This window comes from Macaca mulatta, chromosome Y (assembly GCF_049350105.2).
Source record: "Macaca mulatta isolate MMU2019108-1 chromosome Y, T2T-MMU8v2.0, whole genome shotgun sequence".
Lineage (NCBI taxonomy): Eukaryota > Metazoa > Chordata > Mammalia > Primates > Cercopithecidae > Macaca > Macaca mulatta.
The window spans coordinates 2,854,505-2,880,179 of NC_133427.1; the positions used below are offsets into that span (position 1 = coordinate 2,854,505).

A 25,675-nucleotide genomic window follows, 5' to 3' on the forward strand; every position below is an offset into this window, starting at 1 on the left:
TTCCTCCCCTTCTCTGACTCCCCCTCCGCCTTCCGGGCCTCGTTCGCCTCCTCCTGCCCCCTCCTCCCCCTCTCCCCTCCCTCTTCTCTACCCTCTTTTTCCTCCTCTTTCCCCTTCGCGCTGCCTGCTTCTCCGGGTCCCCAGCAGCTCCGTTGACCGAGCAGACTCGGCCTCTCCTCCTCCCGCTCCTGCTCGCCTCCCCCTCCTGCCCGCCGCCTCCCCCTCCTCCCCTTCCTCCTCCTCCCCTTCCTCCTCCTCCCCTTCCTCCTCCTCCCCTTCCCCCTCCTCCCCTTCCCTCCTTCACGCTGTCGCTTTTTTTTTTCACGCTGCCGCCTTTTCCAAGTTCCCACCGGATCCGCGGCAGAACTCAGCCAACTAGGCCTGTCCTCCCTCTACTCCCTCTCCTTTTGCCCCCCCTCCCCCTTCTGGCACCTCCTCACCCACCTCCCCCTTTTTCCCCTTTCCTCCCCCCTCTTCCCCCCTCCTCCCTCTCCTACCTTACCACTTCACGCTGCAGCCTTCTCCACGCCCTTACCACCTCCGCGGGCAAACGCAGCCGACTTGGCTGCTCCTCCTCCCCTACGCCCCCACCCCGCCTCCCCTCCTGCCTCTCCTGCTGCCCCCTCCTCCCCTTCCTCCCCCACCTCCCCTTCCTCTCCTTCTTCCTTCACGCTGCCGCCGCCTTCAGGTCCCCACTGGATCCGCGGCGGAACTGCAGCAGACCCGGCCGCGCCAGGCGACCCCCTTCTCCTCATCCTCCCCCACCGCCTTCTCCAGACCTGGCCGCTTCCCCGCCCTCCTCCTCCCACACCTCCAGCTTCGCGCTGCGGCCTTCTGCAGGTCCCCACGGGCTCCACGGGAGAAACTGTACCAGGGGCGCTTTGCACAGCACTAGGCACGCACCGAGCAGGGCTCGCGCCCCGGGGTGCCCCGATGTGGCAGTGAAGTAGGGGGTACTCAGAGACACACTGAGACCCCAGGTTGCGCCCAAGGCGCGCCACTCCTCCCGGGGCGACAGAGGGTACCCACTATACTTCGTGGGGAAGCCCCAGCTGCACCACGCGGTGAGTATCCCGACGCGCAGAGGCCAAAGCGGACGCCACGTTCCATGAGGGGACGGCGGGGGACAATGGGAGTTGAGGTTCCCTACGGGTCCGCAGCAGAGGGGGTGGCGAGTGGCCGGGTACGTCACCCTGAAGTGCTACCTGCTCAGTAACTCTGTGGCGCTTCTCGAAATCCTTTGGTAGGTACGGGGACCTCCAACCCCGGAGTCGTGTTTTTTTGCCCTAGCTTCGTGGTCACTGTGTCCGGGACCGGCGCTGGACTCCGCGCTGCCTCCTCGCTAACAAGGACTGATAAATGGGGTTCCTGGGGTTGGGCTTAGGTTGCTCATTCAGTCTTCAGTGAGATGTGTTGAAAGGGCGGAAATAAGACTGGTCAAGATCTCAGTGTGTGGTGCTGAGATTGCTAGAGAAATGGTGCAGGGAGCGTTAGGGTGCAGCCGCTTCCCTCCTTGGAAAGGGAGTGCATTTCCCTCTTACTTTGTGATGTGATGTAATGTTGCACGTTATAATTAACACTGCACATTAATACAAGAGAATACCAGGGCTCTTCCATCACACCTTCCCCTTCCCTTATGGTGGCTTCTGTTGACACAAAGATTTACTAAAAACCTATTGTGTGCCAGAGGCTGTGCTAGGTACTGCAGATACTGCATTGCAGGAAACACAGCAGACCCAAAGCTCATGGGATTTGCGCTCTTTGAAGGAGTCAAGATTTCAAGGTTAACGACCAACCAAATCCAGATACCAGATTGAGTATATTTTTTGAGAGATAGAAGACAAAGGAAAAAAGGAAAGTTGCTTCTGAGGAATGAGTGCTACTTCTGAAGTTTTTGAGTGCCCCCTCCAGGAAGGGGGACCCGGAGAAGGTTTACCTTACTCCAGTCTTCAGATGTTGATTCCACTTGTAAGATGTGTCGTTTTTGAGCGGAGACATTGCAGTTGTTCTGTCATCTGCTAATTTACTGAGTTTTCCTTGATTTGAACTGTTGAAATTGGACATTCTGCCAACTTTAAAAATCGGAGAAAAGCAGACAGAAAGTTAATAATCATTTGCAAGTTATTTTAAGTCTCTAATTATTACAAAATGAAAAGCTTTAAAAAGTATTATCTCAAAGGTATCTCAAACCAATGGCATTTCAACAGTCGGCCATTGCACAGTGGCTCAAGCATTCAGACATGGCAAGCAAATTAAGAGACAAGGATCTGAGTCCCAGCCTCCCTACATACTAGCTGTGTGGCCCTGAAACAGACATAAAGTCAGTGCTTTGGTTTCTGCATCTTTTAAATGGATATGATAATAAGATCTCTCTCACTGGGTTGTTTTAAGGATTAGGTGTGAGATAATATATGTAGAATAAGAAGGGCTCATAGAAAGTATTCAGTAAATATTGGCTATTATTATTACCCTAAGTCAGACTAAACATTTCTGAGAGCTTTAAATCACTGACTAAACACTGAAGTGCATAATAAGCATCAGGCAAATGCTTTAAGTGACCAAGCATTTAGAGTCACATACAATATATTCCCTAATTCTGGCCTCTACCCTTTTGGATTTTCTGATTCTGTTGTGAATATGGTCTCCAAACAAGCAGAATGAATATTATGGAAGTGGGTGCACAGGAGCCTCAAGGAAGAACTAACTTAAGAATGAAGGCCCTGGTGGCAGCACATTTTAATGTAAGGTATCATTGGAAAGGAATGAAATATAGAACTCCTAGCATGCATATACATAAGCACATAGACACACAAAATAGTGCTATAACTTTATAGCTGTGTTGTCTAAAATGTAGAAGTGTGTTTGTATCAGTTAGCTATTGCCATGCTAATGCTGTGTGACAAACTACTCTTGGCATTCAGTGGCATAAAAAAGCCATCACAGATCCTAGTGGATCTGTGAGTCAGCTAGAGTTGGCTTACCTAGATAGAGCTTAGCTGTTTGACCAGAGATCAAGGTGTCATGGCTCTTCTGTTAGTTCTGTTCCATGTGTATCTATTCTGGGGCCCAGACTGGCTGCATCTAACCGGGGAAGTTAAGCAATGGCAAAGGCACAAGGTGGCAAGTGGAATCAACTGAAGACTCTTGAGACATAGGCAGGAATTTACACACTGTTGTCTCCACCCACTGCCACTGGCCACTGCAAGTCACATGTCAAAGCCTAACTTCAGTGTGTGCGGAAATGCACTCCTTCCGTGATGGGGCTGTGTGGTAAGGATGTGAAGCAATACGGAATGAAGAGATGGGGAATTGATTCACTTTACCTCGGTGTTTAATCAAATTCTCCTGAGAATACCGATATTTTTAAGAAGGTACAAAGCTATCCTGATTTTCTTTTTCTATTTGGTTAGTGAATTCTTTCTGTTATGGATGTTGATATCTATTTCATCATGATACAATTAAATGATAGAGGGAGGGTTTTGAGGTTCTCTCACTGGTATCAGTTCCCATGAGTCCTCAGTGATTGGATGCAGGCTGAATAGACATAAAGGGAATATAGAAATAGACTGCATGATATTAGCATTTAAACAGAATTGTCACAGTCGTCACCTGTTTCCTTCTGTTTGGCAGCCTTGGTTCTTCAAACTATCAAAATGAAATCATCCAGAATCACCTCTCTTTAGAGTTTTTAAATTTACTTTTAAATTGACAATTAAATGTTAAACATATTTATGATGTACAATGTGATGTTTTGAAATTTGTATTCATTGTGGAATGGCTGAATTGAGTTAATCAACATGCATTACTTAACATACTTATTTTTTGTGGTGAGAACACTTAAAATCTATTGTCTTAGCAGTTTTCAAGTATAGAGTACATTGTTATTATCTATAGTCACCACATTGAACAAGGAATATGAATTTATTCCTGCTGTCTAACTGAAATTTTGTATCCTTGATCAGTATTTTCCTGGAGATTTTTTTATCTGCTTCTGTTTACTAGCATCACTTTAAAAAAATTTCTGAATTTAGCTACTGTTTGAAAACCTAGAAGAAATTAAAGGCAATGTGATTTACAAATGGAAGAGTAATATGTTAATCCACTAGAGGCAACATTTGGCAATTAGATTAATTTGATCAATTTGACGTGTAAGTAAATAAGCTATATTAAAAGCAATGTACTTAATGTACACACACAAAATCTCCTTTTTAAAGTTTGAACACTTTCAGTTGATTGGACAGTTGCCAAGTTCTGTTTTCTTTTTTTTCAGTTTGCTGTGTATGTGATCATATGTGGTAGACTGCTATATTACGGTAGCTCAGGTCTTAAATTAGGGTTCAGAAAACTATGGCCTACAGGCCTAATCCACTGCCTGTGTTTCCCATGAACTAAGAAGCAGTTTTACATTTTTAGATGGTTGAAAAAATACCAAAAGAAGAATATTTCATACCATGTGATTATATGAAATGAAGATTTTAGTGTTCATAAATAAAGTTTTATTGAACATAGGCATGTGCATTCACTGACATATTGGCTTTGGCTTCTTACACGCTACAATAGCAGAGCTGAATGGCTGGTTGCAATGGACTGCATGACTTGCAAGCCTGAAATGTTTACTATGGCCCTTGACAGAAAAAATTTTCCTATCTCCAGTCTGAAGCTATATTTCAAATTACCACAGACAATGTGGACAGGTCTATTGTTAAATCAGCATGAAGGCAAAAAAAAAAAAAAAAAAAAAAAGGGGACACATATTTTTGGTATGGAGGAGATTCCTGGGTATACTTTAGATAAGGACAAAATATCAGTGAGAGTATTCATTGATTCACCAGTATATGTGGAGAACTGGGTATGTGTGTAGCACTAGGGAAAAAATTTTCAAAAGCATTGCATCCAATTTTTACTCTAAGGCTTCCTCTTGAATAACAAGATGCATCTGCAAGTATACTGTCTGAAACCTATTTGACTTATCTATTCTGTATATCACTGGAAAATGCTTTAAACATGTTAAGTTAAAAATAGCATCAGGCCGGGCGCGGTGGCTCACGCCTGTAATCGCAGCACTTTGGGAGGCCGAGGCGGGCAGATCACAAGGTCAGGAGATCGAGACCACGGTGAAACCCTGTCTCTACTAAAAATACAAAAAATTAGTCGGGCGCGGTTGCGGGTGCCTGCAGTCCCAGCTACTCCGGAGACTGAGGCAGGAGAATGGCGGAAACCCCGGAGGAGGAGCTTGCAGTGAGCCGAGATCGCGCCACTGCACTCCAGCCTGGGCGACAGAGCCAGACTCCGTCTCAAAAAAAAAAAAAAAAGCATCAGTTTCATGGTTTATTTTACAATTATTCTAGGCAGAATAATTTTCATAAACGTTGCTGTTCTTACCAGTGCAAAGGGGAATCTTAAACTCAGAAAAATATAATTTACTCATTGGTTTAAAATACCAGTTCTTGTGGATGTATTTGAGATTTTTACATTACTGTATGCAGAGCTCCCTCAGAGTAAAGAATGTAAAGGTCCTCCAGGAATGACTCTAAAAACACCTGTCTCCTGTTCTTTAAACTCTGTGTAGCTCACTGAGCGCTTAGCCATAAGAACTGGGGGTGAGCGAGCTCTGGATCCTGCCAATGCAGCACGTGTTGTGCCCAAGAATGTAGCCCTGTCTTACACTTTATGATGTTTCTTTTAACTGACTCTTCCCCATTCTTGTGACTCTTTGAATGAAGACATCTTGACAGCTTTAGCTCTACACCATGGCCTCCTGTTATTATTTCCTGCAGGTCTTGTCTTAGATCTCAACAGCTTCCTGAGTAAATGTCACCTTGGTGTCTTCTAAGAGGGTCTCACAGAGGCTTACAAAACCATGGCTCCCACTGAATTGAAAGCATAATGTCCATTAGTCTTTGTCTCGCTGAACTGTGCAGGAGGATGAGTCTGACATTTTCTTTGGTTTTGAAGCAAGGGGCTAGGTCAGGACACTGAATAGAGAACCAGGAAAATGTTTCTGATGGTGGGGATGGAATGACTCCTGAAGAAGAAATTCCAGTTGAAAATAGAAACTGGGTCACCACACTTGTGAGAGCCACAGCATCCTATACTTGGAAACTAGCAACCTGTGGCCTTTGAAGGCTGCTATCAGAAGTCAATGGACTGGCCTGAAAAAGGCTATTGTGTTTTATGGCACACCCAAATTGAAACAGGGTTTATCTAGTTTCACAGATGTGCTCGGCTGGAGAATTATGTGGAAATGACTCAACATCATATATTTGTCATGTTCACCAGTGGTTATTTCTTTAGTAGAAAAAGACAATTTGGGAACAGTATTTTCTTGAGAACTATAGTATATGTAACATGATGGAAGCAGTTTCCAAATTAGCATGGTAAGAATTCTCTCCATTGGTGGTCAAGGGGAAAGGGTTATTTTGTTGCAGCTGTATAATATCCCCTGTTTAATTAAATGAAAAGCTCTTAATGATTAAAATGACAAATGACAAATCTATAATTAACTTGGAAATGGCCACAATATTATCATGTTGCTAAGAAAACTGGTGATTTTTTAACTAGTCTAATATAATTCCAGATTATATGTAAAGAGAACTTAATGTCTAGAAACATTTCTGTAGTTCTAAAAAGCGGTGGAATAGAATGTCATTTTGGGAAGTTGCCTTTGCTTGATTCAGCTTATGATCCAAATTTGAGGGAGACCAGGAGTTTTGTCTGCAAATAAAATAAACAGCATGTGCTCTGAAGTGTTTTCTTTTGGTGGGAGTGTGGTTAGTGGTGGAGCAAGGTAGAATTGGTAGCTTTTGACTATAATCAGGAAAATGTTACATGATGTTTATGGGTTGGTTATTGCAAGCTTTAAAATAGTATATTATGATGGAGAAAGTTGCTGTTTTGGGGACTGTTTTACAGAGGTTTTGTGGTAACTTTTATTATTTTAAAATTGTAAACATTACAGATACTGAAATTCTGGTATAGAGATAGGATTATATAACTGAAATTCTGGCATAGAGATAGGATTTTGTTAAAGGAGAGATATATTTTTGATATGTCTTTTGTATCTGTTTGTGAAAGTACCGTGCCTTGCAGAAATCCATAGAAACAGAAAATAGATTAGTGGTTTATTGGGGCTGTAGTTGGGAAAGGGGAGTGACTGTCAGTGAACCCCATAGATGTTACTGAAGTGACAAAATGTTCTCCAACTGGATTATGATGATTGTTACCCAACTCAGTAAATTTACAGGTGAAGTTTATAGAATGTAAATTACATCCCAATGAAGTTGTTTTAAAGTATGCATTAATAAGAGGATCAAAACTTATTTGCAAATGAAGAATTAAAATTAATCTTACATACTCAAACTTGAAAATATTAGTAATGATGTATTTTTTTCTAGGCCACCTCTTAAAAAATTCAAAATGTAATAAATGAGGGGAAACACCATTTTTAAAAAATGAGTGATTCAGGATTCAGGTATCTGAAACATACCCATTTGTAGTTAACACAGAAACATCCTACTGAACTAGAAACCAGACTTTTAAGAAACTCAGCTTTCTAAAATCAAAAGCAAAAACACATCTGAGCAGCTACCAGGATTGTTTATATAATTTGGTAAAAGTATTGCAGAACTCAATGATGGCTACACAATGTGGTACATTTACTAAAATATCATTGAATTATACACATACAATTGGTAAATTTTATGCTGTATAAATTATACTACAATGAAGTTATCTTTCTATACATATGTCATTACTTATATGTTTATTATATATGCAAATATACACATAAATACATAATCATATAAACATAAATATATGTTTATGATTGTATATACTTAGATAAGTATATATAAAAATAGTTATATGTTTATGTATTATTACTTAATATATAAATTTTATAATATATAAGATATATAATATGTTTATATGTTGAATGACCCAGGCCCGATACCTATGTCCCACATAGGGAACTCACAGCAACAGGGCTGTAACCTTATCCTCCTCCTCTTATTTTAGAATTTTTGTGATATTTTGGCCTTGACTATGTGACACTGAAATTTGCTTGGGACTGCTGAAAGCATTCCCTTTGTTTAAAGAGGCTCAGCTTTTCATCCATTGTTTTGCTTTGTTTCTCTTTGCTTTTTTTCTGTCATGGTGCTAACACCTTATTCTCATTTTAACTTCATTTCCTTTTTTTTTGAAAATTTTCTAACTTCTGTTTATAATTCTCTTGCTCATCATAATCATCCAGACACTATGGTTCTGTTCATGTGAATTTTTAATCTCATACCAGTCAGTAAGGCTGTCTTGTGAAAGCCAGAAATGTGTTCATTAACTTGAGAGGCCTTCCTACTAAATGGTCAACCATGGACCCACAAAGCTATGTAGGAACATCTTGCTCTGCAAACCCAAAATATAACATCATTTGTTGAAAGGCTCTATTGAAATATATAATTCACATATGTTACAATTCACACGTTTAAAGTTTACAATTCAGTGGCTTTTAGTATATCCACAGAGTTGTACAACCTTCACAACTAGCTAATTTTAGAATATTTTTGTTGGCCCAAAACAAACTCCATGCCACTAGCAGTCACTCTGTTTTTAAAATCTCCTCTCCCAATGCTACTCTGATCCTCTGATAACCATTAATTTGCCTTTTGTCTCTGAATTTGCCTGTTCTTGACATTTTATATAAATGGAATCATACAATACATGGTCCTTTGTGACTGTCTCCTTTCACTGAGTATGTTGTTAAGGTTCATCCATGTTATAGAATATATTAGTATTTAATTCCTTTTTAATGCTATATAATGTTTAATTGTATGAAAACATAATAGTTTGTTTACCCATACATCAGGTGATGGACATCTGTGGTGTTTTCACTTTTTCTGCTTTTATGAATAATGCTGCTATGGACTTGTGTGTATATGTTTTGTGTGGATGTATGCTTTCACTTCTCATGAGTATATACCTAGGAGTGGAATTGCTGGGTCATTATGGAAATTCTATGTTTAACTATTTGAGGAGCTGTCAGAGTGTTTTACAAAGCGTCTGCATCATTTTACACTCCCACAATGGTGTTTGAGGGTTCCAGTTTCTCCACATCCTCACTAGTACTTGTTGTTGGTATTCTTATTGGTAGTAGTATTTAGAGACAGGGTCTTGCTATGTTGCCCAGGCTGGTCTTGAACTCCTGGGTTCGAGGAATCCTTTCACCTCAACCTTTTGAGCAACTAGGTCTATGGGTATGTGCCACCACATCTAGCTAGTTTATTTGATAAAAGCCCTCCTAGTCAGTGTGAAGTGTTTTGTTTTAGTTATAAGTTTTATTTGTGTAATAAACAAAAGGGACATTAGATGGTGATCCTTTGTTTCACAACACTATTTTCTATGGTCCTTCTTTTAAAATTCACCTTGGAGGAAGAGTCAGAGAGGCTAGAGGATGTGTGACCACAGGCCCCTGCTTGTGCTCCTGAGTGAACCCTTGACATAAATACCCAGTGAATCATGGAGTGCAATCCAGAGAACTGCCCACCCCCTTCCCTGCAGGCTGTGGATCAACCTGGCTGTAGCTCTAGTTATTATGTCTATTATGCTTGAGAAATGAAGCCTAGGTCAAGACCTGCATGCTGAAGACCATTAGATGGATGAACATAGGGAAAGCACTCCAGAAAAAAAGCAATAGTTTGTGCAAAGATGCTGAGGAACAATGGGGCATGGCAGGTCCAAGCAAATGAGTGAAGAAAGTAGCAGAGAGAGTGAAGGAGTGAGGGGCAGAGTAGCAGAACAGAACTTTGGAGAGATGGGTGGGGTGAAAAATGTCTGGAACTTACAGGCACAGAGTAAGGATACTGGAGTAAGGGGGAGGTATAGAAATAAGCAGTGTGAGGGTTGGAGGGTGTGTGTGCGCTGTAATGATGATCAGTTTCCTCAATTATAAAATAGATATGATGAAATTGTGTTACAGCCTTTGGGACACTCAGATTAGGAGGTCATTTATTGCCAGGACACCCATAGCATCAACAGCCTCAGAGATCTTGAACACTCTGGTAGGAAGAATTCATGGATGACTACCTTGTGGTCCTGCTTCTGTCTGTTTAAATCTTTAAATCTGCTTCTGTCTGTTCCTTGCACTCACTGAACAGCAATTTCTACAACTCTGAATTTGGACAGCAGCATTAATGCTGGGAAAATTCTGCCATCATTCCTCCTCATAGACCCTATTGATTGGGCCTATTATAGGTATGGCTAAGGGTACTTCTGTTGTATCTGGATAGAGTTTTATGCTTATGAGTTGCTTATGGCTACTAACCAGAGCAAGAGACAACTGTGGGAATGGAAGGAACTTTGTTGTCCTTCTCTGTTACAGACCAGCAAACCACCACTGACAGTAATAACTTAAAAACTTGGGCGAAGTTGTGTCAAGGATAACTGATACTGTAGTTCATCCCTGAGGCTTATACAGCACTTGCCATACTGTATGCATTGAGAAACCTGGTTGTGATTTTTGTAATTATTTCATTCCGCTTCCCTTCACTTCTACACACATATACATACGTCACTTCAGTAAACTTTGCTAGACAGAGCAGTCAGACTAAGGTCTTAATCTGTGATCCAGGAGCCAATGATAACACTTTTGACCAATGGACAGAAGAAGTATAGTTCTATTTTATTGTTTTTTTTTTTTTATTCATGGTGTTAAAATCATTGTTGTGTTTAATTATTAATCTTACCGCTTCCTTCAGCATTTTGTTTTCATCATGCTTTGGTTAAGTGATTTACAGTTAGCTCACAAATTCCAGGCTCAAGAGTCAAGCTACTCATAAATTCCTTAGAACATTCATTGTACCAGCAGAAATAAAAAAGTACTGGACTCTAGCATATCATTCCTGTCCAATTGCGGCATAATTCTGTTCAATTTTATTCCACACCTCCTCCCCATTCACCTCCAAATGGCCAGTGATTATATGAAACATACATACAATTAGCCAATAAGAACATGAGAACATGCTAAAAACCTTTAGCAATCAGGGATATGCAAATATCAAAACCACAACAAAATACAACTCTATACCCACCAGGAGAATAATGATAAACAATTCAGAGAATATGTTGTTGGTGAGGATATGGAGAAATTAGGATGTATGAATGTAAAATGCTGCAACCACATTGAAAAATGGCCTGTCAATTCCTCAAAAAGTTAAGCATAGAAAATATCTTTATCTTCACTCAGCAATTCCGCTCCTAGGTAACTACACAATAGAAATGAAACATGTACACAAAAACTTATACATGATGTATGTGCATTATTTGTAAGAGCAAAAAAGTAGAAACACCCCAAGCATCCATCAACTGATTAACAGATAAACAAAATATCATCAATCATACAAGAGAATATTATTCAGTAAGAAAAAGAATGAGGTACTGACACATGCTACAACAGGGATGAAGCTTGAAAACATGGTGCTAAGTCTGTCTTGAGCCAGATACAAGAGATCACATATTCTATGATTCCACTTATATGAAATATGTAGAACAGGAAAATCCATGGTGAGAAAATGTAGATTGGTGGTTCCCCAGGGCTGGGGATGGGATATACAGAGCAACTGCTAATAGGTATAGTGTTTCATTTCGAGGTGATAAAAATTCTAAAATTGGTTGTGGTAATGGTTCCACAACTCTGCGAATATACTAAAAACCATTGAATCAAACATCTTAAATGCATGAGTTTTAAAGTGTGTGAATTATATCTCAATAATGTAGTTATAAAAAAGTGAGAAAGCCAACCAATATTATACTTAAATGTTCTATTCCACTGTAAAGTAGTAGTGTATCTAGGCACATTTACTTATAAATCAAAAATTCCCCAGTTATCTATTTAGATGTTGCTTTGATATATATTTAATCTTCTCAGTCTACTTATAATTTGTAGGTGACAGATTATTTTATGTTGTGGGAAACTGAAACAGAATGTCCCCGGACCGTTTATGTGAACAGCATCTGGCCTTTAACTGGAGACTAAGATATGGTATATTTCAATACCCCCAACTCACATATACCACATACATTAATAAGGGCCAAAATGCTGGGCCCAACCACAACAGCCAACCATAGGAAACTAGGATGCATTTTATATGGACATTTGTTTGGCAAATGTATCACAATCTATTTAACTGGTTGACAGCTGTGGTGGCAGTGGTTTACATGTGTATGTTTACAGTGTGTGTGTGTGTGTGTGTGTATGTATCTGTGTAGTTCACAGCAAGATCTGTCAGAATGCTGTAAGCCAAACAGTACTATGAAACTAAAAGGAAAAAAAGATCATTATCTTTGAAAATGTATTCTTATGTGCTGTCAATTATTTGAAGATTGCTTTTCCCAGCTGAAGGTCAGTTTAGCCACCTTTAGTCTGTTGCCAGAGGATCAACAATGGGTAAGATCCCAACCCCTACCCCAGTACCCACTGTGTCTCAACATTTTCCTTGATGATTTACATGAGTACATCATAATCCTTACAACTCTCAGCTGAGCGTGGTTGCTTACACTCATAATTCCAGCACTTTGAGAGGCAAATGCTGGCAGATCACTTGAGACCAGGAGCTAGAGACTAGCCTAGGCAAAATGACAAGACCCTGTCTCTACAAAAAAATAAAATATTAGCTGGGTGTGGTGGCATGCCAATACTTTCAGTTACTCAGGAGGCTGAGGTGGGAGGATTGCTGGAGCCAGCGAAGCTGTGGCTGCAATGAGCCATGATCATTATCACTGCACTCCAGCCTGGGCAACAGAGTGAGATCCTGTCTGAAAAAAAAATCCTGTCTGAAGAAAAAAAAAGTCATTCCAACTCTCTAATGGGGGTTTCTTTATACCATTTTATAGATGAGGAAAGTGGGGCTTGCAGAGGCTAACTTTTCCAAAGTCAGAAAGATAAGTGGTAAAGTTGTGTTGTAAACTCAAGTCTGCTGATTGCAAAGACCACATTCAGGCTCCTTTAAGTTAAGCTGTTTTACATCTTCCCAAGGAGAAATGACATGTTTTACTCTTTTGCTACTGACTTAATTATAATCATTATAAAACTAAAGCAGAAATTGATTATTTGATTATTTGACTAGAAATTTATTACACAGAAATTTATTGTTAACACTAAGTACCAAGGATTTCCAATTTCTATCCTACAGCTTGACATTAACATTTTAAATTATCATTTATTTTCTTACAGATATATCATAATCATACAGTAAACCCTTGATTTTTAGGATACCAACCTGCAGGAATGACCAGTCTCTTTTTAAAAAAGAAAGAAAAAAGAAATTCTCTTTAAAATATAGTTAGGATCCAGCGGTGTTTTTACCCAGCACTGTCTTGCTTAATGGATTTGTCTTAAAAGACATGCCACCCCAATGATGATAGGTGCATGAGAAGCTCATTTTGAGAACTAAGTGTGAAGCAGCAAAGAGGAGCAGAGTGGTAGAAATCACAGTGGCAGCAGCACTGGGGTGACATGGAACCTCAGGGTGGGCACCTGAGGCCACGTAGTGATGGAAGTGAGAATCAGCAGAGGGATAGCAGTTTGCTCTTCTTGTTGACACTGGAAAGGATAGCAGCAATGAAGAGGTAGAGTGAGGAACTGCTCTAATCTTTGCTGGAGGGGTTGCCAACAGCCCCTCATACTAGGCCTGTTGGGACACTTGGTGCCATACTGAAAAATAAAACAGTCATAATATATTGTCATAGTGGATTGTCAGTGTGGATGCCCGGAGACATTTATTTCATGTGGTAATATTGTTGCAGTAAAACTCCAGCCAAGAAACACAAAGAGAGCTTTGGAGACCAAAGAGAACTTTAATTCGGGCACACAGGCGGACAGCAGGTTCATGCCCAAAATGGTTGCCAACCCATACAAAGAATGTAGGCTTGCTTATATGCCGTTTGAGGTGGGAAAAGCAAGACAGGATACAGGTTTTAGACGAAGCCAGTAAGTTGTGTAACCCGTGATAATTCTGATAAAACTTACAATTTAGCTGTCTCCACCAGTCAACCTTGGAGCTGGACAGAGCTGGGGTAAGGGAAAACAGAAACATGTGGGGGTCTGAAGGCAGGCGATACCTTGGCAAGTTGAGATAAGCTCACAGCTGCAACTTGTTAGCAATGCTGGGAGGGGCTGCTTAAATTTTGTTTAGCCTATGTGTAATTTTTAAAAAACCTGTACTTAATGTTAACTATTATCTATTATCTATGCTTTGTTCATTATCTTAAACTTTAATGTTACTTGCATTATTTTATTTTCCACAATATCACAACAGATTCATTCAGGTCTTTATTTGATCTGTATTTTCGCCTATAATTACGCTTATAAGAAAGACTGTTGAATGGTTTTAAAATACATGAAATGTCTTCATTAGAGAAATAAAAACCCTTACAATAAGATGGTTATAATATTAACTCTGGGCTATCCAGGATGTCTGCTTACTCATTCCTACATGATCCAGGGTGACTGAAGATTTATCTTACTGGGCTTTAAGAGCTATGATCTACTCTTTTATTTTTAAGATATTTTTCTTTCTTGAGGTTACCTAGGAAGGATATCTTTTGACCACATTTTTTTTTTTACGTCTAGATTAGGGAAACATCTACAACCACATGTTAGATTGGAATGGGAATTAAAAGAAATTAAAGAGTGTAAGCAAAAACTCAGTTGTATGTAAGAAAACCCAGTTTCCCCTAAGGAAGAGAAACAGCTGGAGTCCTTTAAAAAGTAACTGCCTGTTTTTCTGTGGCTAGTGAGCCTTATCTTTCCTCCTTTCCCAGGCATGGTGAAGACCCTGGTTCTCTAGCTGTGCAGCTGCAAGGTCGCTAGACAGATACACTCAAGTCACAAAACATGTTATTCGTTAAGTAAGAAATGATGTAATGCATGCCTCAATTAATTGAATAGCTGTCATTGTGTCTCACTTCTGTAATATGCTTCCCGCTGCACAGATCTCCCCCACCCCAGGAAATGCTTAAAAGTAGCTCTTCGTTCAGGGCTCAGTCCTTTGGATGTTAATCCAACTTGGCCAGTGCACCTAAATAATAAATACCCTCCTGAACCTGACTTGTCACTGTAATTCCTTATCAATCTTGCTACAAGATAAGCTTCTGTGTTTTAAACCGACAAGAGCTTTTGCTGAAGAGCTCTCCTCAGGCAACTGGTTGAGCTCTGCCATCTTGAATGAGTCACGCCATATGTATTTGGAATTTTCTTTGTTTTAATATAGAATATTGTAAAGTCAAAGTATAATAAATTGTTTTCAGATTTGGAGTTTAAGACATACCTGAAGAGGTGGTTTTAATTCCTTTAGATGTCTTATAAAATGAGACTTTTTATATGTTAATGTATAATAAAACTGAATCAAGGTTATTTTCCATTTGAATTTTTCTATAGTTTAAAAATATTTCTGTATCCTTTGTTGGTATTGTGTCACTGCAAAACTTTAGTGCAAAGTTTATATTTAGCTAAACTGTTACGTTAACTAAGAAATGCATAAATCTTCTATTAATATTTCTAATTCTCAATTAATTGATCTATGAAGATAAAAAAAAGAAAACATCTATAACCACTCACAAACACAAAAATTCTTAAGATGAGGTTTCTGGAGCTAAAAGACCTGTGAACTGAAAAAAAAAATGGTTTCTGTTGGCAGACAGTGATACTTTCTTTGCGTTCTAATTACATGAAATAATTTTTAGATTAATTAAACAAATACTAACCAAAGGGATTATTTTTATGTTTTCACTGAAATGTTATGTAACAAAGACTGAAGATTGATTTGAATAGATTGGAAGACTGCTTCATTATTGATGATTCTTTTTTTTTTTTTTTCCTGTGGTTTTCTTTTTAATTATCTTTAGTCTTGCGATCACACATTTTAAAATTTGTGTATATCTCCACTACTTTAATCCTTTTAAGTTGGCAAAAGCACCATTCCCAATCACAAATACACAGTTCTACAGTTTTTTTTTTTTTTTTTTTTGAGACTGAGTCTGGCTCTGTCGCCCAGGCTGGAGTGCAGTGGCCGGATCTCAGCTCACTGCAAGCTCCACCTCCCGGGTTTACGCCATTCTCCTGCCTCAGCCTCCCGAGTAGCTGGGACCACAGGCGCCCGCCACTTCGCCCGGCTAGTTTTTTTGTATTTTTTAGTAGAGACGGGGTTTCACCGTGTTAGCCAGGATGGTCTTGATTTCCTGACCTCGTGATCCACCCGTCTCGGCCTCCCAAAGTGCTGGGATTACAGGCTTGAGCCACCGCGCCCGGCCCCAGTTCTACAGTTTTATGTTTCTGAATGGCTGTTTAAAGACAATCCTAAATTATAACTTAGTTTGACTTAGATTGTAAAGAATTCGAGAGTGAAGTTTAACTTGCTACTATTTTAAAAGCATGTGACCTTATAGATTTGTACGATGTGAGAAGTGTTGAATAATCTTTAATATTACACATAAACCATACTAAAATGCTTTTCAATAAGTAAAAGGAACCCTTTTAAATACAGGGAATTATAATTAGATTGGCATTGTAAGGCCAAAACTGTAGACATTGCTACCTTATTTATCTTCAACCCTTGCCTTTAAGAGGCAAATGAACACAAAATACAGGTGAATCTTGCTTAGTTCTGAGACAGTGAAGGAATTTCCCCAGTATTTAAATATATTCACATAACCAGCTATATAAATCTAAATATAAAACCAATCTCCAGTAAGTTTTAAGATGGCACTCACCATCTTTGCGAAAAGTTGAACATTACTAACAAAGTCTAATCATATCTTTAGGAGGGGTAAACAGTGATAGCATTTACTGAATTGGAATTACTATTAAAATTCAAAAACTGAACATATTCATTTAACCACAAGCCAGTCTTAGTTTTAAATCAGGACTGCCCAACAAAATATTCTGTCAGTCATTCATGATCTGAATTCTGGTGTATGAGATCTATTAAAGTATGGTACACATAAAAAAGTCATGAGACATTTGTTTTGTAATAAATAAGGCAGTGGCCAATTATTACTCATTAGTAGCTTTTTTGAGATAAGCTATCAAGTCTGCCCTTTCTTCCTTCTTCTTAATGCCGACAAAGATCATTTTTGTTCCAGGGATGTACTTCTTGGGATTCTCCAAATACTCCATCAGTGTATCCTCTCCCCAGGTGATGCCTTTGTTCTTATTGGCGGCTGTGTAAGAGTATCCAGGGGCCTGACCTGTCTTCCGCCCGAAGAGACCATGGAGATTTGGCCCAGTCTTGTGCTTGCCTCCCTTTTCAACGGTGTGGCACTGGGAACAGTTCATAATAGAAATCTTCTTGCCTTTCTCAACATCACCCATATTTAATTCTCTTTTTAGTCACTGGTGCAACGAAGATTCCCGCTCCAAAGCAGGACGTCCCCACTCTCTCCATTATTGATGATTCTTATGCTTGTCTTTGGAATCTCTTGCTTGGCTGTTATGTAGAATCGGATTTTAAGGCTTTGATATAAGGATGACCTGGATTCTGGGCTGCTTGTTACCCTGGTAGGTTCTTGAATGAAAAGTTGAGATGATTTGCAGTGGGACAAGACAGATTAGCAATAGAAGATGCAGAGAGTGGAGAGGCTTGTTAGAGGTACGAGGAAGATGGCTTTGACTTTGACTCAGGTGTGAATCAGTTAGGTGGTGGAAGTGAAAATGAAGAGGAGATGCCAAAAGGCAAGAAGTATCAGGAAGGCATAGACTGATGAAACTTGGATATCTGTAACATACTTGCAATGCATGAATGCAACGTTATTCTCTCCTGCCTCTTACAGGCCTGCCCTTTCTCCATCTGTGCATCTTTTGGAAACATTAGAGGATATTCAACATTAACACTGAATATTGAGCCCATTTCAACATTAGACCTTGTTTTTATTTCTGCTTTAACATGGTTTAAGTATGTCTGCAAAGGAATAATTTTTTTAAAATTAATTAATTACTTTTTTGAGACAAAGTTTCACTTTTGTCACCCAGGCTGGAGTGCAATGGTGCCATCTTGGCTCACTGCAGTCTCTGCCTCCTGGGTTCAAGCAATTCTCCTGCTTTAGCCTCACAAGTGCTGGGATTACAAGTGTTACATCATCATGCCCAGCTAATTTTTGTATTTTTAGTAGAGACAGGGTTTCACCATGTTAACCAGGCTGATCTCGAACTCCTGACATTGTGATCCACCTGCCTCGGCCTCCCAAAAGTGCTGGGATTACAGGTTTGAGCCATCATGCCTTGCCTATTTTTTTAATTTAGTTTTGCTCTCGTTGCCCAGGCTGGAGTACAGTGCCGCGATCTTGGCTCACCGCTGTCTCCGCTTCCCAGGTTCAGGCAGTTCTCCTGCCTCAGCCTCCCTCATAGCTGGGATTACAGTCATGCTCCACCGCACCTGACTAATTTTGTGTTTTTACTGTCGACGGGGCTTCTCCATGTTGGTCAGGCTGATAGAGGAAGAAAATTTAGTGACGTTGTTAACCATCCTTTTTCATATCTCAAAGAGTACAAGATTTGTTTATCTAACAGTTTTGCCAAGAAGGCAGTGAATGAAATTTCACTTTTGAAGTATGTTTGAAGTTAACATTTTGTGATAGGGAGCCAAGCTCATTCTAACAACACTTTCCTATGGAAGTGCCTTCCTTTGAGCTCAACATAAATCATGTCTTAAAGTAACTTTCAGCCTGATTAGCACTGTCTAGTAGAAATGAAATTCAAACCACATATGTAATTTTAAATTTTCTAATAGCGCCATTAAGATAAGTTTTAAAAATATAAAGAAACAATTATACATTTTATCTACCTGATACATCTGAAATATTATCATTTATATGGAAACAATAGAAAAGTTACTAACAAGTTATATACATTTTTTCATGCCGAGTCTTTGAAATATGATTCGTATTTTGCACTTATGGCACATTTTAATTTTGACTAGCCACATTTCCAGTACTCACTATTCATTTGTGGCTAGTGGCTATCGTATTTGACACTATGGCTTTAGAGAACTGAATTACGAACCAAAAGATGACAGATTTGATTCAGTTCCCTACTGGGAAAGTTTTCCATCAGCTATGTCTAATTCTCCTTCATACCTACACCCACCCCTTAGCACCCAGTATAGTAAAATTCAGTTACTATTCTTTGCCTGTATTCTCCTCAAGCTTTGGATTTCAACCCACTGGCTTTCCCATACTGAGCAGCCAATGCAGACTGTTGTTTTCAATACCTGTTCCTTTCTAAAAAGATGAAGGCAGTAATCATATTTGTGCTTAGCATAAGGAGTTCAAGAGAAATTACCTATTTGTTTTGTGATCCCCCTTCCATATTGCTGGGGCATATTTTCATCTGGGGTTTTATAAATAGGAATTGCCCATCTGGTAAATAGAGTGTATGATAATGGAGATAACCTAGTCGTCCTCCTATACCCTGCCACAATTGACACTCATTTATTCCTCAGAACACCTAATGCTTTATGTAACAGGACTCTGGGAAGAAAGGGCAGTGGCAGGCAAAAATGAAATCGATATGTCAAACATCACTCTTGTGTGAAAATTTTAGATTTGGTATTTAAGCAGAAGGTTTCTTTTTCTTTCCTCTTACAGATTTGTTAAATTACAAGCATGGCTTGATGTTGCCAGGGCAGCATTTTGGAGCTCATGGAGAGAGAGCCAGTGATTTTTAGCCTTCTCTATACAAGAATAGTTGTGGACAAAGCCATCCTAGAAGGGAGGTGATCTCCGTATGGTAAAGCCCAGGTTGTTGCAATGTATTTTACCTTGTGAAATAGGGTGAGCAATCTTCTACTTTGTTAATTCATCTGCTATATAAAGTCTTTCTTAAATTTTAGTAAAACGCTGACTCATAGTCTTTTATGTTTTGACAATGTTCAAAGAACTCCGTGGTCTCTAGCAACCTTTGGACTCCCAAGTAATATTGCAAAGATCTTTATTGTTGGCTTGCTTGAGAGTATTTCTGCTAAGCCCCACCAGTGACTTCCATTTTGTTTCTTCAGATAGTTTTGTTGTTGTTGTTGTTGTTGGAGTTTCGATCTTGTTGCCTAGGCTAGAGTGCAATGGCGCAATCTTGGCTCACTGCAACCTCCGCCTCCCAGGTTCAAGCGATTCTCCTGACTCAGCCTCACAAGTAGCTGGGATTACAGGCATACACCACCACTCCCGGCTAGTTTTGTATTTTTAGTAGAGATGGGGTTTCACCATGTTGGTCAAGCTGGTCTTGAACTCCTTTTTTTTTTTTTTTTTGAGACGGAGTCTCACGCTGTTGCCCAGGCTGGAGTGCAGTGGCGCGATCTCGGCTCACTGCAAGCTCCGCCTCCTGGGTTCACGCCATTCTCCTGCCTCAGCCTCCCGAGTAGCTGGGACTACAGGCGCCCACCACCGCGCCCGGCTAATTTTTTGTATTTTTAGTAGAGACGGGGTTTCACTGTGGTCTCGATCTCCTGACCTTGTGATCCGCCCGCCTCGGCCTCCCAAAGTGCTGGGATTACAGGCTTGAGCCACCGCGCCCGGCCTGGTCTTGAACTCCTGACCTCAGGTGATTCACCCACCTCGGCCTCCCAAAGTGCTGAGATTACAGGCTTGAGCCACTGTGCCTGGCTTCAGATAGTTCTTCCAAAACAAATCATCAATTGCCTGATTGCTAAAACTTACGTCACATTCTTTCAATTGTATATCTGAGTCACTGCAAAAAGGCATCTCAGTTTCCTTCCAGAAATTTGGCAGGGGAGCTTCTCACACAACACAGCAATGTATTGGATCTTTTCATTGACACTTGAGACTGGATTCGCTCTGACTGCTCTATCTTTTTTCTTCTTCTAATTTTCCTGGAATTGCCTTTGCTGTCTTCTTGTGTTCTCTTGAGATGACACTTCCACACCTATTCCAGAAGCATCACAATACTTCTGTTTTTTAAAAGCCTTAGCTTTTGTTCATGGGTTCACTTGTACAAGAATATTAACATTGACTCTTGCTTTGTGTAATATTCAGTATATCAAGTTAGTCTTTTAAAAAAATCTTTTTTAAGCCTTTAAACTCAATTTATACATCTCATTTGTGAATTTGTTATTTTTGCATTAATGTTTAAAGACAAAACACAACACCTTTCTTTTGATCCTTTAAATACCAGCAGTGACACTTTCAAATCTAACACTTAAATTTTTAGTGAGCATCTAAATATTCCTTACAATGTTTAAACTTTAGATTTAACTCATCAGATTTCCTTAAATATTTAAACAGAGGTTATAACCTTAAATAATTAAATCCCAAGTATTTTAGTTTAAATCAGAAGTAGTTCAGTATGTCAGATTCTCCAAAAATCAAACACCTCAAAGAACAAATAAAACTTGCATATCCTAACATGTTGACTGCAGAAGTTATTATTACAACCAGGTCAATAGTGTTAACACCAAAGTTTGAATACTTTATTTGCTCCATGTATTTTATCAGTATTACTCCTAGTAACTGATTAGTATTAATACTGGTAGCAGCATTGCATTAGTATTCATAATAGTATTAATGCTAGACTACCATTATTATTAGCGCCAGCACCAGCACCAGCATGAGCACCCGTAATATTAGCATAGAATTAACATTAATCTTAGAATTAGATTAGTATTTGTATACTTCTCAGAGTTGCAAGGTTAGCAACCCCTCAGAAAGAAAACGGATTACGAATAAAGAGTTAGTGGTTGAGAATGTCACTTGAAATTTATAAATTTGGGGTTTTCAGTTAGACATTTTTGGACCAAGACACCAAGAACTAGGTTTTGCCATTCTGATCCCTTAACCTTACGGGGACTTTTTTGTGCTATAGTCATTTATACAGCAGTAAGAATTTCTAAGCTTTGACCTTTTCTGGCAGTATAGTGAATCACAGTCACTTATGGTTGATCTTCTTACAGTGTTTTCTTACGTAATTTCTTTGAAAACTTCTGTGACAACTTTTTATTGCCTGATTAGAGAGGGTGACCAATCACCTTTGTTTGTCCAGGAATGAAGGGTTTGCTGGGACATGGAACTTTTCAGCACTAAAACAAGGAAAGTCTCCAGGATGGCTGGTTATCCTAGATTCTACGCCAGTAGTTCTCCACTTTCACTAGAATGGTCTAGGGAACTTTTCAAATATAGCAGGACCCAAGTCCCACTTCCAGAGATTCTGATTTAATTAGTCTATGGATAAGGCCTAGTCATGGATATTTTTGAAATGTTCCCAAGTGATTTTCATGTGTAACCAAGGTTGAGAACCATCGTTCTGCATTCTCTACCCAATTTGACACACCCTATGCAACATTTTATTGTCCACTTTGACCTACTGGAATTTAGCAAAACTTTAATTTGACAAGCATGTGTTTGGGTTCATCAATGTGAACTATTTCCAGTAAATATTTCAGGGAGAAGTCATACACATCTTTCTCGAGCAAATCATGTTATTTGTTATTTTTTAGTGTATTGTGTTTCCATGAATTTTCACGGAATTTTTTGTCATTGCTTAAATTGTCAAGCTTTCAACAATGAGAAGTGTTTTATGCTGACCTATTTGTCCAGTTAGCGCCATCCTTGAAGGTATTCAAGCTTCTTGATGACAACAAAGTATTCCAGATTCTTTTTGGCTTTTCCTGCCACAAGACATGGAATCAACTACTTTCTAAGGATCCTTGTGTCTTCATACTGGTGAAAGTTTTCAGAAACCAAAATCTTGGCTACCTGGGGCACATCAGGTTGTTTCACAAGAGTATTAGTAGTATGTAGACCTTGGACCCATTATCTTGCATAAAACTGAAATTCTTAATTCTCTCACATTTTTTTTTTTTTGGCATCCCATTGTCCATTCTACAGATCCATGTTTATCTTTATTCTTTTTTTCTACAAACCAGTATGATGTTTGTGCTTTTTAAAGCATCAAAATTCCGTTACCTCTTTATTTACTCTCCTTTCTAATTTCAACTGTGCATCAGGAAAACAGTGTGAATAGACTTCACTTATTTTCTATTTTGTGCTCAGAGGCAAGGCACACCTGTTCTGTCTTCCAGGTTCAAACTCTATTTCGTTTTTTCTTTTTTTGAGACAGAGTCTTGCTCTGTTGCCCAGGCCGGAGTGCAGTGGTACAATCTCAGTCACTGCAAGCTCTGCTGCATGGATTCACGCTATTCTCCCGCGTCAGCCTCCTGAGTACCTGGGACTACAGGCACCCACCACCGCGCCCGGCTGATTTTTTTCTTTTCTTTGTATTTTTAGTAGAGACGGAGTTTCACCGTGTTAGACAGGATGGTCTCAATCTCCTGACCTTGTGATCTGCCATCTGTCTCGGCCTCCCTAAGTGCTGGGATTACAGGCATGGGCCACTGTGCCTGGCCTCCATTTCCTTTATAGTTTGATAATTTAGTACTTCTTCAGTACTCATATTTTCTGAAGAGTCATCACTCCTTATCTTATCTCTTCATAGTAAATTTATGTATACATTTATTTTATATACATGTATACATTTATTTTATATACATAGTGGAAAGTGGATTTTCCACTGGAATGAGAGGAAGTAGCTATTTTGTTGCCATTTGAAGAGAAGTGGAAATGTATGAGCAAACCATCTTCTCAGTCCTCATATGGGCTGACAATTTGTATCTGAGATGACAGATTTAGGATATGGGGAAGAAATTGAGATCAGAACAGTGCAGACACTAATGGCAGGGACCCCAAACCAAGGGTCAAAAATAAAATCCATGTAGATATTATTTTAGTGAGTTTTGCCCTCATACTGGGTTGTTTTGCAGGGAAAGCGATGGGAGAGAGAAGGGGACATATCTTAAAAAAGCAGTTCCTTTTGCAGTAATTTTGACTTGATCTTAGACCCACCTCTTAATTTTAGAATTCACTCTGAGAAGATATTATGCAAACTGTTATTATCAAATATTTCCTTCATTGGGGATCCTGAGTTTCATCAAGTCACTTTAGATCAGCAATAAAAATCACCTTGAGAGTTTTCAGATTTTTCTCCAGAAGGGACTGTGAAACATGCTGTTTATTTATGGAACTCCCAGTCCTGGTTCTTCAGGACTCCTTTATTTGCTGATCTAAAGATAGCAAAAAAGGCTTTTAAAAATTCATTTCTTATTGAATTTGGGACGTTCTGGTAAATGCCTGTCTGACTAAGGTCATTTATATAGGGAAGGCTTTGCCTTAAGCCCCAAATTGATTTTAGCCAGGAAGAAATAGACTGTCTAATAAATAATGTGGTGTTTATATATGCATTCACCAAATAATAAATCATCCTAAACAATATTACTAGAGATGCCACATCCACTTATCCATTGAGGTAAATTTCTAACAGACAAATCTAAGTAAAACTTGATGTCAGTATAAGCTGCTTTGATCTCATTGTTTCTGACTTTCATTACAGATGAATTTTCACTTGTATTTTTGTTGTTGTTGTTGGTTTTCTTGGTACTTTGATTTGTTTGGGTGAAAACTCAGTGACTCTGTAGTGATCTAGGAAACAGTTTAATACATGCACCCATGTTTCAGAGTCAGACATGCAGATCCTATTTATTCTGGGTATATTTGGGGGGCTGCACTTTTTGTTTGTTCTAAGATGATAAAGCTGAATTATTTTATATATAGCATGCATTCATTATTTTAAAAAGTTGCAATAATAGACAAAATTATAAAGAGTGGGTTATAATAAGAAAACATTCTGAGTACATGGTGGGATCCATATAGTATGTGTGTTATTGCCTTATTTTATCAGGACATCAGTGAAATCAATCAATCTATTGATCACTGGCCTTGCCTTTTTCTTGTCTCTGAATTGCAGAACTTTCTCTTATGCAACATTAATTTTTACTTGTCTTTTTCCTCATCTTAAATGTAAAGAAAGCAGGAACATCTAGAGATAGTGAACTTTGTTATCTCTTGACTCCCAGGATCAAAAATAGCTGTTGCTGCAGTGTGTGGAATAGAAAAGGTTAAAAAGACCATATATACAGAGGTGGTTTGTACAGCCTTCTCTAGTGAATTCCTGCCAGCAGGTATTTTTATTCTGGTAGGAAGTAACTAAAAGATTTATTCAACCCTTGTGTGCAGGCCTCCATAATGCACGTCTAACAAATGTGTGTTTGTGAGAAAGTTCGGTTCTCTCCCTGGTGGCGAAAGGAAAAACTAACACTAGCGCTCCTTATGGGAGGGTATTGATAGGATATGAGATATGATGATACAGCTTTACCCTTCTTACCAGTTTCGCCTGCAGTTTTTATCTCAGCCCCTTGGTTACTTTTGTTCTTTGGACAACAACTTGTTTTTGTCTTCTGTGGTCATTGGGATGAAAGAGATTTAACAAAGTGACAAAGCATTTTGCTTCAAAAATAACTTGAAAAATGCACCTATGTTTCCAATCAAGATAATTTCAGGATCATAACAGCATGTTCAGGATATTACTCATGGAACTAGATTTTAAGCCTCATGGTCATAGAGATGTCGGCTTTATTTTACTGTTATTTCCTCTGAACTGAGAAAAGACTCTAGAATTCTAACTGTAATGCACACACTTGAAATTAGTAGAAAGTTACCTTTCTATGATGAACAGAATTTGGAGAATATTGCCTCATAGAAATATTTTTTGATAACAATACCAGGAAACCCT

At 39.2% G+C, this 25,675-nt stretch overlaps 1 long non-coding RNA gene and 1 pseudogene across 2 annotated transcripts in view; one reads left to right on the forward strand and one right to left on the reverse strand.

Annotated features, from left to right (window-relative positions):
* Positions 1-302: 302 nt before the first annotated feature.
* Positions 303-25,675, forward strand: part of LOC106995400 (uncharacterized) — a 200,712-nt gene continuing 175,339 nt past the window's right edge. The window contains exon 1 of the long non-coding RNA XR_013413287.1: positions 303-1,064. This is a non-coding gene — a long non-coding RNA (uncharacterized LOC106995400). The remainder of the gene's footprint in view (positions 1,065-25,675) is intronic.
* LOC106995399 (cytochrome c pseudogene) lies at positions 16,818-17,428 on the reverse strand (annotated as a pseudogene). The gene has a single exon (XR_013413286.1). The product of XR_013413286.1 is annotated as a cytochrome c pseudogene (transcript).